The sequence below is a fragment of the Loxodonta africana genome, chromosome 5 (genome assembly GCF_030014295.1).
Source record: "Loxodonta africana isolate mLoxAfr1 chromosome 5, mLoxAfr1.hap2, whole genome shotgun sequence".
In the NCBI taxonomy this organism is placed as follows: domain Eukaryota; kingdom Metazoa; phylum Chordata; class Mammalia; order Proboscidea; family Elephantidae; genus Loxodonta; species Loxodonta africana.
In genome coordinates this window covers 32,992,324-33,004,740 of record NC_087346.1, presented here as the reverse complement: position 1 = coordinate 33,004,740, position 12,417 = coordinate 32,992,324, and positions in this window count along the sequence as shown.

Here is a 12,417-nt window from a genome sequence, read left to right as displayed (position 1 = left end):
GTTTCCACATACTCAGACATTGCCTTGTTAACCATTCTATTTCTATAGTCTGGAAGCAGGGCTGGGGCTGCACTTAGTAAACAGTAAATCGTAAATACATATTGATTCAATGAATGAAAGAATAGCTTCCTAAACAGAGTTCTTGACCTTCCATCTTGCCTATCCATTACTTTTCTTTACATAAACACTTGCTACTAAAATTGTGGTCAGTGAAGCAGCAGCACCAGCGCCATGGACATCATCTGTTAGAAATGTAGGCTCTCCAGCTTCACTCCAGACCTACGGGATCAGAATCTGGATTTGAACAAAATCCCCAGGTGATCTGAAGGCACATTAAAGTTTAAGAAGCACTACTGTAATCGGCAAGGAGCCCTGGTGGCGCAATGGTCAAGTACTCTGTACTAACCTAAAGGTCAGTAGTTTGACCCGCTCAGGGGCTCTACAGGAGAAAAGATCTGGTGATCTGCTCCCGTAAAGATTACAGTTTGGGAGATTACAGTTTGCCTATGGGCAGCTCTACTTTGTCCTGTAGGGTAGCTATGAGTCAGAATTGACTCCTTGGCACACAGCAACAATAAGAACAACTCTAAATGGCAGCCTGAGAGATCTTTCACAATGCAAATGTAATTCTGTCACCTACTCTATTCTTGGAAACATTTCTATTGCTCTTGGGATAAACTACCTTCATTAATATGGCCCAGAGGTCACTGTGCCCACATTCCTTTTCCACCACATTCAGGCTCTGTGATGTAATCACTCTAGCCTTTTCTCGGGCATACTAACAAGCCTCACTCTTTCCCATCACAAGGCCTCTGTTTCTTTCTATTTGTTCACTTCTCATGGTTTTACCCTCATAATTTTTCACCTAGTTAACTCTCACAAATCTTTCAGATCTTATGTCCATTTTATTTTTATCTAAGAAAACCTTCCCTGAACTCCAGATTCCTCTTCTACATAGTCTCAAAATACCATGTTTCTTTCCTAGGTGATATTTACCATCATTGCAATTTACTATTGTTATACTTTGCTGTATTAGTATTATCTGATTAACAGCTCTCTCCAAAATTAGGATATGAAGGTCAATGAGGGCAGAAAAAATAACTGTTTTGCTCACCATAATATCTCAATTGTTTAGCATAGTGAATAGTATAATAGACATTTATTTAAGAAATGACAAAAGCAAGAAAGGAAGAAAGGATTTATTTTTCACATTGCAGTTACCCGGGAATATGTTAAGACAAGGAAGTAAGAAAAGGAAACTGAAGACTAGCTCTTAGCCAATGTCATGAATTGAATTGTGGTCCCCCAAAACATCTGTCAACTTGGCTAGGCCATGATTCCCAGCTTCTTGTGATTGTCTACCATTTTGTCATCTGATGTGATTTCCCTGTGTTGTAAATCCTATAACTATGATGTAATGAGATGGATTAGTGGCAGTTACAGTGACGAGAGCTACAAAATTAGATAGTTGTCTTAAGCCAATCTCTTTTGAGATATAAAAGAGAGAAGTGAGCAGAGAGACAGAAGAACCTCATACCACCAAGAAAGCAGCGTTCGGAGCAAAGGACGTCCTTTGGACCTGAGCTTCCTGCGCTGAGATGCTCTCAGACCAAGGGGGGATTGATGACAAGGAACTTCCTCTAGAGCCAACACAGAGAGAAAGGCTTCCCCCTGGAGCTGAATTTGGACTTGTAGCCTACTAGACTGTGAGAGAGTAGATTCTTCTTTGTCAAAACCACCTACTTGTGGTATTCCTGTTATAGCAGCACTAGATGACTAAGACAGCCAATAAGTGGTAATGGTCAGAAAACTGTTGATAGGTAAAAACTACTGCAAGAAAGAACAAACAAGTTTTATTAATTATCTGGTCAACAGTAGAATAAAGATGAAAATGCTGGTGAGTCACTGAGAGAAAGAAAAAGGAACTTCATTAAAATTAAAACAAACAAGAATTAAGTAACTTTTCAATATCGTTAATATTGTTAATAGTCATTCCTACTTTTTCTTTGAGTTTATTAGACAAGGTATTAGCCTAGACACTTTTCAATCTGTGTGTCAAATTTCCTAACCATTCTACAATGTATGTATTAGAATTAGTTTTTTTTGGCCAGGACATGAGGATAATGATTTTCAAAGAAGCAAACTAACTTTCCTAAGTCATATAGCAAATTAGTGGTAGAAGATAAATGTGAGTTCAAGTCTGCTTGAATCCAAAGCCAAGGTCTTTTTATGTTCTGTCCCTGTGAACTTTTCCAAATAATGAAACATCATTTGTACAGTGTTGCTTCACCATTAACAGATTTTAAGTCTTTAGTACTAAGGAGAAAAACATGTTGTTTGAAAAAAATAATAAAGTTTTTAAAAGCTTTTTATTTTTTAAATGCAATATGTGCTCTTTTAAACAAAGAAATAACAAACAACTAGTAAAATAGCAAAAAGACCCACCAGGTCCTTATTAGCATTGTCTGTTCTTATATATAAAGGATGTAATGTGAGTCAATATTATTTGTGAAAAAAAAGTGTGCAAAATTAAAACTTCATATATTTTAAAATTATTCGCATTAAGAAAAATAAATATGTGTGCATAGAAGATAAAAATAATATTTGAAAACCAAAGTCCGATCTTCAAGTGCATTAATGAGGACAGAAAAAATAAGATAACAATATCTAACCAAAAATATCTCTTTACTTTTATGTTTATACTAACATGTTCAAATTCACAATGGCTGGCTTTTGAATCTAATCTGCCAGTTACCTTTCAGTACTCATTCCTTCTTGATGTCAACTTAACTTCTTTATCATAGGAAGAACAGAATATTAGAACAGATTCCCAGGGTGGTGCTGAGGTTAAAAAAAAAAAACGTCTAAATGTATATCAAAAAACCAAATCTGTTGCCATCAAGTTGATTCTGACTAATATCAACCCTATAGAACAGACTAGAACTGTCCCACAGAGATCCCAAGAAGCACCTGGTGGATTCGAACTTCCACCCTTTTTGTTAGTAGCTGTAGCTCTTAACCACTGTGCCACCACGGTTTCTAAATATATATCAAAAGGGGAAAAATAAGACTGGTAGGACCTAGAGTAGTAATAAAACCTATTTCTTTCTCATTAAAAGAAAATGCCTAGATTTTTTTTTTAAGTTGAAAATTTTCATCGTCAATGTGTTTTTTTTTAATTATCAAATAAAGTAATTTCATCTTGTAAATTGGACTGAAAGATTGAATGAGGTCTGAGGAAGAGAAACTGCTGTGATCATCACCACTCTCCCTCTCAGCAGGGCCCTGGTGTGGCTAAGCTTGATTTTCCTCTTCCTTCCTAGTTTTTTTTTTTTTTTTTTTTTTGTTCTGGTGTTAGAGGTGTTTTCCCAGCTGATGGAATGAATGGGAAAGAATAGTGAAGGATTTGACACTAATAATCCCGGGAACCAAAAAAAAAAAAGGATCATAGTATCCTTTGCTGCTCAGAGCCATTCTGCTTGCCACTTCTTAAATTACATCCATTGTATGATTTACAGGTATCTTTCTTTTATCTCATACTCATATGAGATAAAAGAAAAAAAAAAAAAAAGATACCTGTAAATCTAGAGAGCCACCTGGATCAAAACAGTAGTATAGCTTTGTTGACAAATGCCACAAAGCTGACTTTATTTCAGGGTCCATCTTGGATTTCTGCTTAGTCACAGGCAGACCAGAAATGAACATGATGAAAATCTCAGGACAGCCTTTAATACTGAGCTGCCCATCTTGGCCACGCTAGCTTTCCAACGGTGATACCTAGTGTTTCAATGGTGCTCCTGGATCATGTAACTTCCACCAACACTCTCGTGGAGGAAATCTTGCAGGGAGAAATCAAAGTTATGATTCACAAGCATAGCTAGGGGATAAAAAGAGTTTTTCTGGATGGTGAATATTTGGCAAATTCAAAAAAATTAAGACAGAAAAACAGATGGTTTCAAAGCAACCAAATACAATAAAATTTTATTCCTCCTCAAATTTACATAATCAAATACTTTTCTGTGTGTGTGTGTGTGCATGCGTGTGTGCATGCAATTCAGAAAGCTGCTTCAATTTTAGCTCCCTTGAAGGGCCAGGAGCTTCTAACAGAGTTCTTTTTCGCTAAGATCAAGGGAGGAAGAAAATTGAAGGAGCCATTTTTCCTAAGTGACATTATTTGTTTCCAATTAATAAACCCGGGGATAATAAAAGGGTCATGTGGTTTAAGAAGTCCCTGCTGTGGAGATTTGCTGAAATAATTGCGCAGGTTGGAAGCTTCATCAGCCTGTCAGATCTTTCCCCTGTTCGAGCAATTTTATAGTATACTTTAAGAGACTACTGTGTAACCTTCACAGGCCGAAGAGCCACCCAGCAGCACATGATTAAACTCTCAAACAAATATAAAAAGAGCCCTGCTGGATATTCTCCTTTCAACCAGCCGATATTTCGGACTGCACAACGTAATGTTTTTTATAACAGCTGGAATTAGGAGAGAAAGGGTGTAGAACTATAGGACTTACCAGCAGTGGTGGAAGAAAGTGAATGGTCCACACTGCATTTCTTTCTGGAACTATTAAAGGCATCTCAGCAATTCAAACTTCAGTACTGTTTATTGCAAATTGACATGCATTCCAAATCACCCACCTTGATCCAAATTATATGTTATAGGCTAGCCCCAAAGATAACATTGTTGGGTATTACTTCTTATAGCATTTAAGGGGGTGAGTTTGACACATAACTTATTATGATCCTCATTATTAAGTACTGGTAATGTAGGTAGTAATGACATAGTATTGAATTGGAATGTGGCCTGTGTTAGTGGTTAATCACTCAGGTACGGTAGTCTGACTCTCTGGGTTCTAATCTCAGCTTTTTCGTTTTTACCAGCTGCATGATCTTGGGCCAGGTATTTCACCTCTGTAAGCCTCAGGCTTTTCATCTGTAAAATGATAATAATCATTTCCCTAATTGGGTACAAGATGGTGTGAAGCATTTGACATGGTATCTGGCAAGTTGTTAGTGTCGACAATTGAGTCTGTTGTTTTTGATAACTTCGTTACCATTGTTCTTTGGATGTAAAAACGAGAGTAAAAGAAAAAAGGTATTTTATTTGGTTTTCTCTTTATTAGTGATGGAACCTTCCAAATCCTCAAAAAACTTAAATTGACAACAACAAGGTTTGCAGAGCATGAGAGGGTATTTGTGGCAGGTTAAAAGAAGTGAATAGCCACTTAAATAAATCAAATCTGTGAACCAGTGTTCTTGAACCGAGTGACTAACACTAAGCGATTACCTGTATATACCATTAAGTTTGCAACTGGAAAGGTACTACATAATTTCCTTCCAAAATAATTCTTTATCCTCTAGAAATCTTATATTAACACACACAATAAAATAGATCAGATGCCAGCTCTCTCTTTGCATCCATGTTTTAGGGTTGGTTAAAGGAACCGTGCTTTTTCATTGCCCGTCGGACAATCTTTCTGATCCTTACACTATTGATGAATGCGGAATTCAACAGATACTTATTGTGGCAGGCATTAGGCCACGTGCTGGACATGCACTGACAGGCATTAGGCCATGTGCTGGACATGCGCTGACAGGCATTAGGCCACGTGCTGGACATGCACTGACAGGCATTAGGCCATGCGCTGGAGAGGCACTGACAAGCATTAGGCCATGCACTGGACATGCAGTCATGAAAAAGACAGCGTTCTGGTCTTCTGGGCCCTTACTGTCTGGTGATGAAGATGAACAGATAAGTAGGTACAGCAGAATGTGAGGAAAATGATAGAATTTTTCCAGGGTTCTACGTGGCACAGTGTTGAAAAGGAAGGATGGGTGGTCAAAGATGGTGTATTTATTTCCTAGGACTATCATAACAAAATAGCACCAATTAGGTGATTTTAAGAACAAAAATTTTATTGTCCCACAGTTATGGAGGCTAGTAGTCTGAATTTAAGATTTTGGCAGAGCCATGTTCTCTTCTAGGCTCTAAGGGGAAGATTCTTTCTTTTCTCTCCTAGCTTCTGGTAGCCTCAGGCACTCCTGGGATTGCAGCTGCGGCCTAATTCCATAGTCACATGCCTTTCTTCCCTCTGTGGGTCTCTCTGGGTTCCTTCTCTATTTTAAGGATGTCCCTCGGATTGAATTAGGACCCATGCTACTCCAGTATGACCTCAGGTTAACTTAAGTGACAAAATCTTCAAACTACCTATTTCCAAAGAAGATGATATTCATACATGCCAGGAGTTAGGACTTCAACACATCTTTTGGGGCCATAATTCAATCCATAACAGAAGGGTTCTTAGAATAGTTAATATTTGAGCTGATTCTTAAATAAGAAGTGGTAGTAAACAAAGAAGAGAGGAAGGGGGATAAGGGCTTTCAGAAAGGAGCATCTGGATAAAGTCCAAGAGGGAACTGCAGGTTTGATTTTCCGTAGTGATGGAGAACATATTAGCAAGATGGTGAAAGAGTAAGTTTCAAGTAAGTAGGGCTACACCACTAAGTGCTTTGCATGACTTGCCAGGAAGTTTAGTTTTCACCCCAAAGGCGAACCATTGAAGAGCTTTGAGCAGGAAACTTTTATGATATCTGACTGCCAGGGAGAGAATGGACTTTAGGGATTTTAAGATTGTGGCAGGGAGACTAGTTAGCCTCAGCTGTAGAGGAAATGTTAGAATCAGCTGCTGGTTACCAACGTTGTATCTTCAACATGTAAATTTAATTATGTCCAAGAGGAGAAATTGAAAATTGATGCTTAGGTAAAACATCACAGGCATGATTGTTTGTTATCTAAATATTTGTTTTTACAGTGATTTTTCTGGCTTGATATTTTAAGAAAATTATTATTATTTCTTAAATATTTGTAATCACACTAGAATCTGAGTAAAGAGAAAGTGACTCTGTTGCTGGGGTTTTGTTCTGCCACAACTTTTTCCCCAATTAACAAATTACAAGTCTGCTTTCACTTTTGCCAAACTATCTAAAACTGAAATAGCAGAGTAGTCACCTAACTGGATGCCAAGTGTGTTTATTATTTTTTGCTATCAGGATAATCCCTCAAGGCAGTTATTAAATATTTTTGTTTTAAAAAGCAAATTCAGCTTCAAGATAGATTAAGAACAATTTCCAGGACTGCACAACTAGTAAATGGCACCACACTATAATAGAAAGAGACTAGGATTATGGAAGACTTAGTAATATTGAAGGCAGGTGGGACTGAGTACCAGTGGAAGAAGAATGCAGGCCTGAAGTAGTTTTATGATAAGATAATAAAAAATATTTAAATTTTGTAGGGACTCTTGCCAAAATACCCAAAAGAAGATGAAAAGCTTCAGTTCTTTTGTTTGTTTCTGCCATATGAGTGTCATTTTGAAGGTAATCAGGGGATCCATAAAATTTGTCCTGGTCTCTGGAAAAAGGTGCCTTTGATGGTTGACAGCTAGGCATGAATACATCCAGAAATATTATATTATGTGATACATATACACACACATAAATACACACGCATATATGCTGTAGAAAACTATGTGAAAGCAACAGCTTTTGGGTGAAATTTAGGTGCTGTTGAATCAGTTCTGACTCATAGCGACTGTGTGTACAACAGAAGGGAACGCTGTCCAGCCCTGTGCCATCCTCACAATCATTGCTATGTTCCAACCCATTGTTGCAGCCACTGTCTCAATCCATCTTGTTCAGGATCTTCCTCTTTTTTACTGACCCTTTACTTTAGCAAGTATAATGTCTTTCCCCAGGGATTGGTGTCTTCTGAGAACATGTTCAAAGTACGTGAGACAAAGTCCTGCCATCCCCACTTCTAAGGAGCATTCTGGCTGTACTTCTTCCAAGACAGATTTGCTCATTCTTCTGAAAGTCCGTGGCATATTTAATATTCTTGGCCAACACCATAATTCAAGGGCACCAATTCTTTGGTCTTTCTTATTCATTGTCCAGGTTTCACATGCATATGAGGAGATTGAAAATACCACGGATTGGGTCAGGCGTACTTTTTGCAGCATTTTTGTCCAATGCAGTACGTCTTTCATTTCTTGACAGTTGCTTCCATGGATGTTGATTGTGGATCTAAGTAAAATTAAATCCTTGTCAACTTCAATATTTTCTTCATTTATCATGATGTTGCTTATTGGTCCAGTTGTGAGGATTTTTACTTTCTCTATGTTGAGGTGTAATCTACATTGAAGGGTGCAGCTTTGATCTTTATCAGTAAGTGCTTCAAGTCCTTTTTGCTTTCAGCAAGCAAAGTTGTGTCATCTGCATATCACAGGTTGTTAATGAGTCTTCATCCAATCCTGATGCCATGTTCTTCTTCAAATAGTCCATTTTCTCAGATTATTTGCTCATTATGCTGACTGAATAAGTATGGTGAAAGGGTACAATGACGCACACCTTTCCTGATTTTAAACCATGCAGTATCCCCTTGTTTTATTTGAACAACTGCCCCTTGGTCTATGTTCAGGTTCCCCACGAGCACAAGTAAGTGTTCTGGAATTCCCATTCTTCACAATGTCATCCATAATTTGTTATGATGCACACAGTCCAATGCCTTTGCAAAGTCAATAAAACACAGGTAAGCATCTTTCTGCGTTCTCTTCTTTCAGCCAAGATCCATCCGAAATCAGCAATGACATACCTCATTCAACATCCTCTTTTGAATCCAGTTTGAATTTCTGGCAGCTCTCAGTCCATGTACTGCTGCAACCATTTTTGAACTATCTTTAGCAACATTTTACTTGCACGTGACACTAATGATATTTTTTGATAATTTCCACATTCCATTGGATCATTTTTCTTTAGAATGGGCATATATATATGCATCTTTTCCAGTCAGTTGTCCAGTTAGCTGTCTTCCAAATTTCTTGACAGACAAGGGAGCACATCCAGGGATGCATCCATTTTTTGAAACATCTCGATTGGCATTCTGTCAATTCCTGAAGCCTTGTGTTTTGCCAATACCTTCACTGCAGCTTGGACTCCTTTATTGATACTATCAGTTCTTCATCATATGCTACCTCCTGAAATGTTTGAACATAGACCAATTCTTTTTGGTACAAAGACTACGTGTATTCTTTCCATCTTCTTTTGATTCTTCCAGGGTTGTTAGATATTGTGTCCATAGAATCCTTTGATATTGCACTTCAAAGCTTGAATTTTTGTTCAGTTCTTTCAGCTTGAGGAACACCAAGCGAGCTCTTCTCTTTTGGTTTTCTAATGCCAACTCTTTGCACATTTCATTACGATGATTTACTTTATATCTTCTAGAGCAGCCCTTTGAATCTTTGTTCAGCTATTTTACTTCATCATTTCTTCCATTTTCTTTACCTACTCTACTTTCAAGAGTTAGTTTCACAGTCCCTTCTGATATCTATTTTGGTCTTTTTTCTTTCCTGTCTTTTTACTGACCTTTCCCTTTCTTCATATATGAAGTTGTTGATGTTATTCCGTAACTTGTCTCATCTTTGGTCATTAGTGTTCAATGCATCAAATCTATTTCTTGGGATGGTCTGTAAATACAGGTGGGATATCCTGAAGGCCCTACTTTGGCTCTCATGGACTTGTTTTCATTTTCTTCAGCTTGAACTTGCATATGAGCAATTGGCGGTCATTTCTGCGGTCGACCCCTGCCCTTGTTCTGACTGATAATATTAAGCTTATCCATTGTCTTTTTCCACAGATGTAATCAATTTGATTCCTGTGTATTCCTCCTGGTGAGATCCATGTGTATAGTTGCTGTTTATGCTGTTGAAAAAGGTATTTGCAATGAAGAAGTTGTTGGTCTTGCAAAATTCTATCACCAAGGCCATATTTTCCAACTGATCCTTCTTCCTTGTTTCCAACTTTTGTATTCCAACTACCAGTAGTTATCAATGCATCTTGATTCCATGTTTGATCAGTTTTACACTGTGAAAGGTTGTAAAAATCTTCAGTTTCTTTATCTTTGGCCTTAGCGTTTGGTGCGTAAATTTGAATAATAGTCTTATTAGCTGGTCTTCCTTGTAGCTGTATGGATATTTTCCTGTCACTGACAGCACAATGTTGTTTCAGGGTAAATCTTAAAATGTTCTTTTTGACAATGAATGAGACAACATTCCTCTTCAATTTGTCATTCCCGACATTGTAGATCATGTGATTTTGTGATTCAAAATGGCCAATACCAGCCTATTTCAGCTCACTAATGCCTAAGATATGATCTTCAAGCATTTCACTTCATTTTGAAAACTTCTCATTTTCCTCGATTCATACTTTGGACATTTCACAACCCCATTAATAATTCAGATAAGATCTGAATAAGAAGACAAGAATGGCAGTGGTTTCTGAGACACTGTTGAAAATTGTGGGACTTATTTCTGTTTTCTTGTTGTGGAAGAAAACTGAAACTAGAAAATCTTGTAATGGCATCAATTAAATGACATAGGCCTAGATTTAGAAGAACCCTGGTGGTGCAGTGGTTAAAGTACTCCCCTGCTAACTGAAAGGTGGTTGGTTCAAACTCACCAACTGCTCTGGGGGAGAAAGATATGGCTGTTTGCTTCTGTAAAGATTTACAGCCTTGGAAACCCTATGGGGCGGTTCTACTGTGTCATGTAGAGTAGTTACAAGTTAGAATTGACTCAAGGGCAATGGGTTTTGCAGTTGTTGTTAAGCTGATATTTTACCTGGGCCTATTTAACTTAAAACTGAAAATGTGATTAAAGACAAAGAAACAAACAATAAACTCATCATTCTCTTACCTTTCATTTGTGCTCAAGCTCCCTTTTGTTTAAGTGTGCTCAAATCTTTTTTATAATAATTTTTTTTACTTTTTATTATTTTTTTTAAATAATTTTTATTGTGCTTTAAGTGAACGTTTACAAATCCAGTCAGTCTCTCACATATAAACTTATATACACCTTACTACATACTCCCACTTACTCTCCCCCTCATGAGTCAGCCCACTCCGTCCTTCCAGTCTCTCCTTTTGTGACCGTTTTGCCAGTTTCTAACCCTCTCTACCCTCCCATCTCCCCTCCAGACAGGTGATGCCAACATAGTATCAAGTGTCCACATGGTGCGAGTAGCTCACTCCTCATCAGCATCTTGCTCCAACCCCTTGTCCAGTCCAATCCATGTCTGATGAGTTGGCTTCAGGAATGGTTCCTGTCCTAGGCCAACAGAAGGTTTGGGGACCACGGCCACCGGGATTCTTCTAGTCAGACCATTAAGTCTGGTCTTTTTATGAGAATTTGGGGTCTGCATCCCACTGTTCTCCTGCTCCCTCAGGAGTTCTCTGTTGCTCTCCCTGTCAGGGCAGTCGTCGGTTGTGGCCAGGCACCATCTAGTTCTTCTGGTGTCAGGATGATGTAGTGTCTAGTTCATATAGCCCTTTCTGTCTCTTGGGCTCATAATTACCTTGTGACCTTGGTGTTCATTCTCTTTGATCCAGGTGGGTTGAGACTCATTGAAGCATCTTAGATGGCCTCTTGCTAGCGTTTAAGACCCCAGACGCCACACTTCAAAGTGGGATGCAGAATGTTTTCTTAATAGAATTTATTTTGCCAATTGACTTAGATGTCCCCTGAAGCCATAGTCCCCAAACCCCTGCCCCTGCTCTGAGGACCTTAGAAGCATTCAGTTTATTCAGGAAACTTCTTTGCTTTTGGTCCAGTCCAGTTGTGCTGACCTCCCCTGTATTGAGTGTTATCCTTCCTTTCACCTAAAGTAGTTCTTATCTACTATCTAATCAGTAAATAACCCTCGCCCAACCTCCCTCCCTCCCCCTCTCGTAATCACAAAAGAATGTATTCTTCTCAGTTAAACTATTTCTCAAGTTCTTATAATAGTGGTCTTATACAATATTTGTCCTTTTGCATCTGACTAATTTCACGCAGCATAATGTCTTCCAGGTTCCTCCGTGTTATGAAATGTTTCACAGATTCATCACTGTTCTTTATTGATATGTAGTATTCCATTGTGTGAATATACCACAATTTATTTATCCATTCATCTGTTGATGGACACCTTGGTTGCTTCCAGCTTTTTGCTATTGTAAACAGTGCTGCATTAAACATGGGTGTGCATATATCTGTTTGTGTAAAGGCTCTTATTTCTCTAGGATATAGTCCGAGGAGTGGGATTTCTGGATCGTATGGTAGTTCTATATCTAGGTTTTTAAGGAAATGCCAGATCAATTTCCAAAGTGGTTGTACCATTTTACATTCCCACCAGCAGTGTAAAAGAGTTCCAATCTCTCCGCAGCCTCTCTAAAATTTATTATTTTGTGTTTTATGGATTAATGCCAGCCTTGTTGGAGTGAGATGGAATCTCATCGTAGTTTTAATTTGCATTTCTCTAATGGCTAATGATCGAGAGCATTTCCTCATGTATCTGTTAACCACCTGAATATCTTCTTTAGTGAAG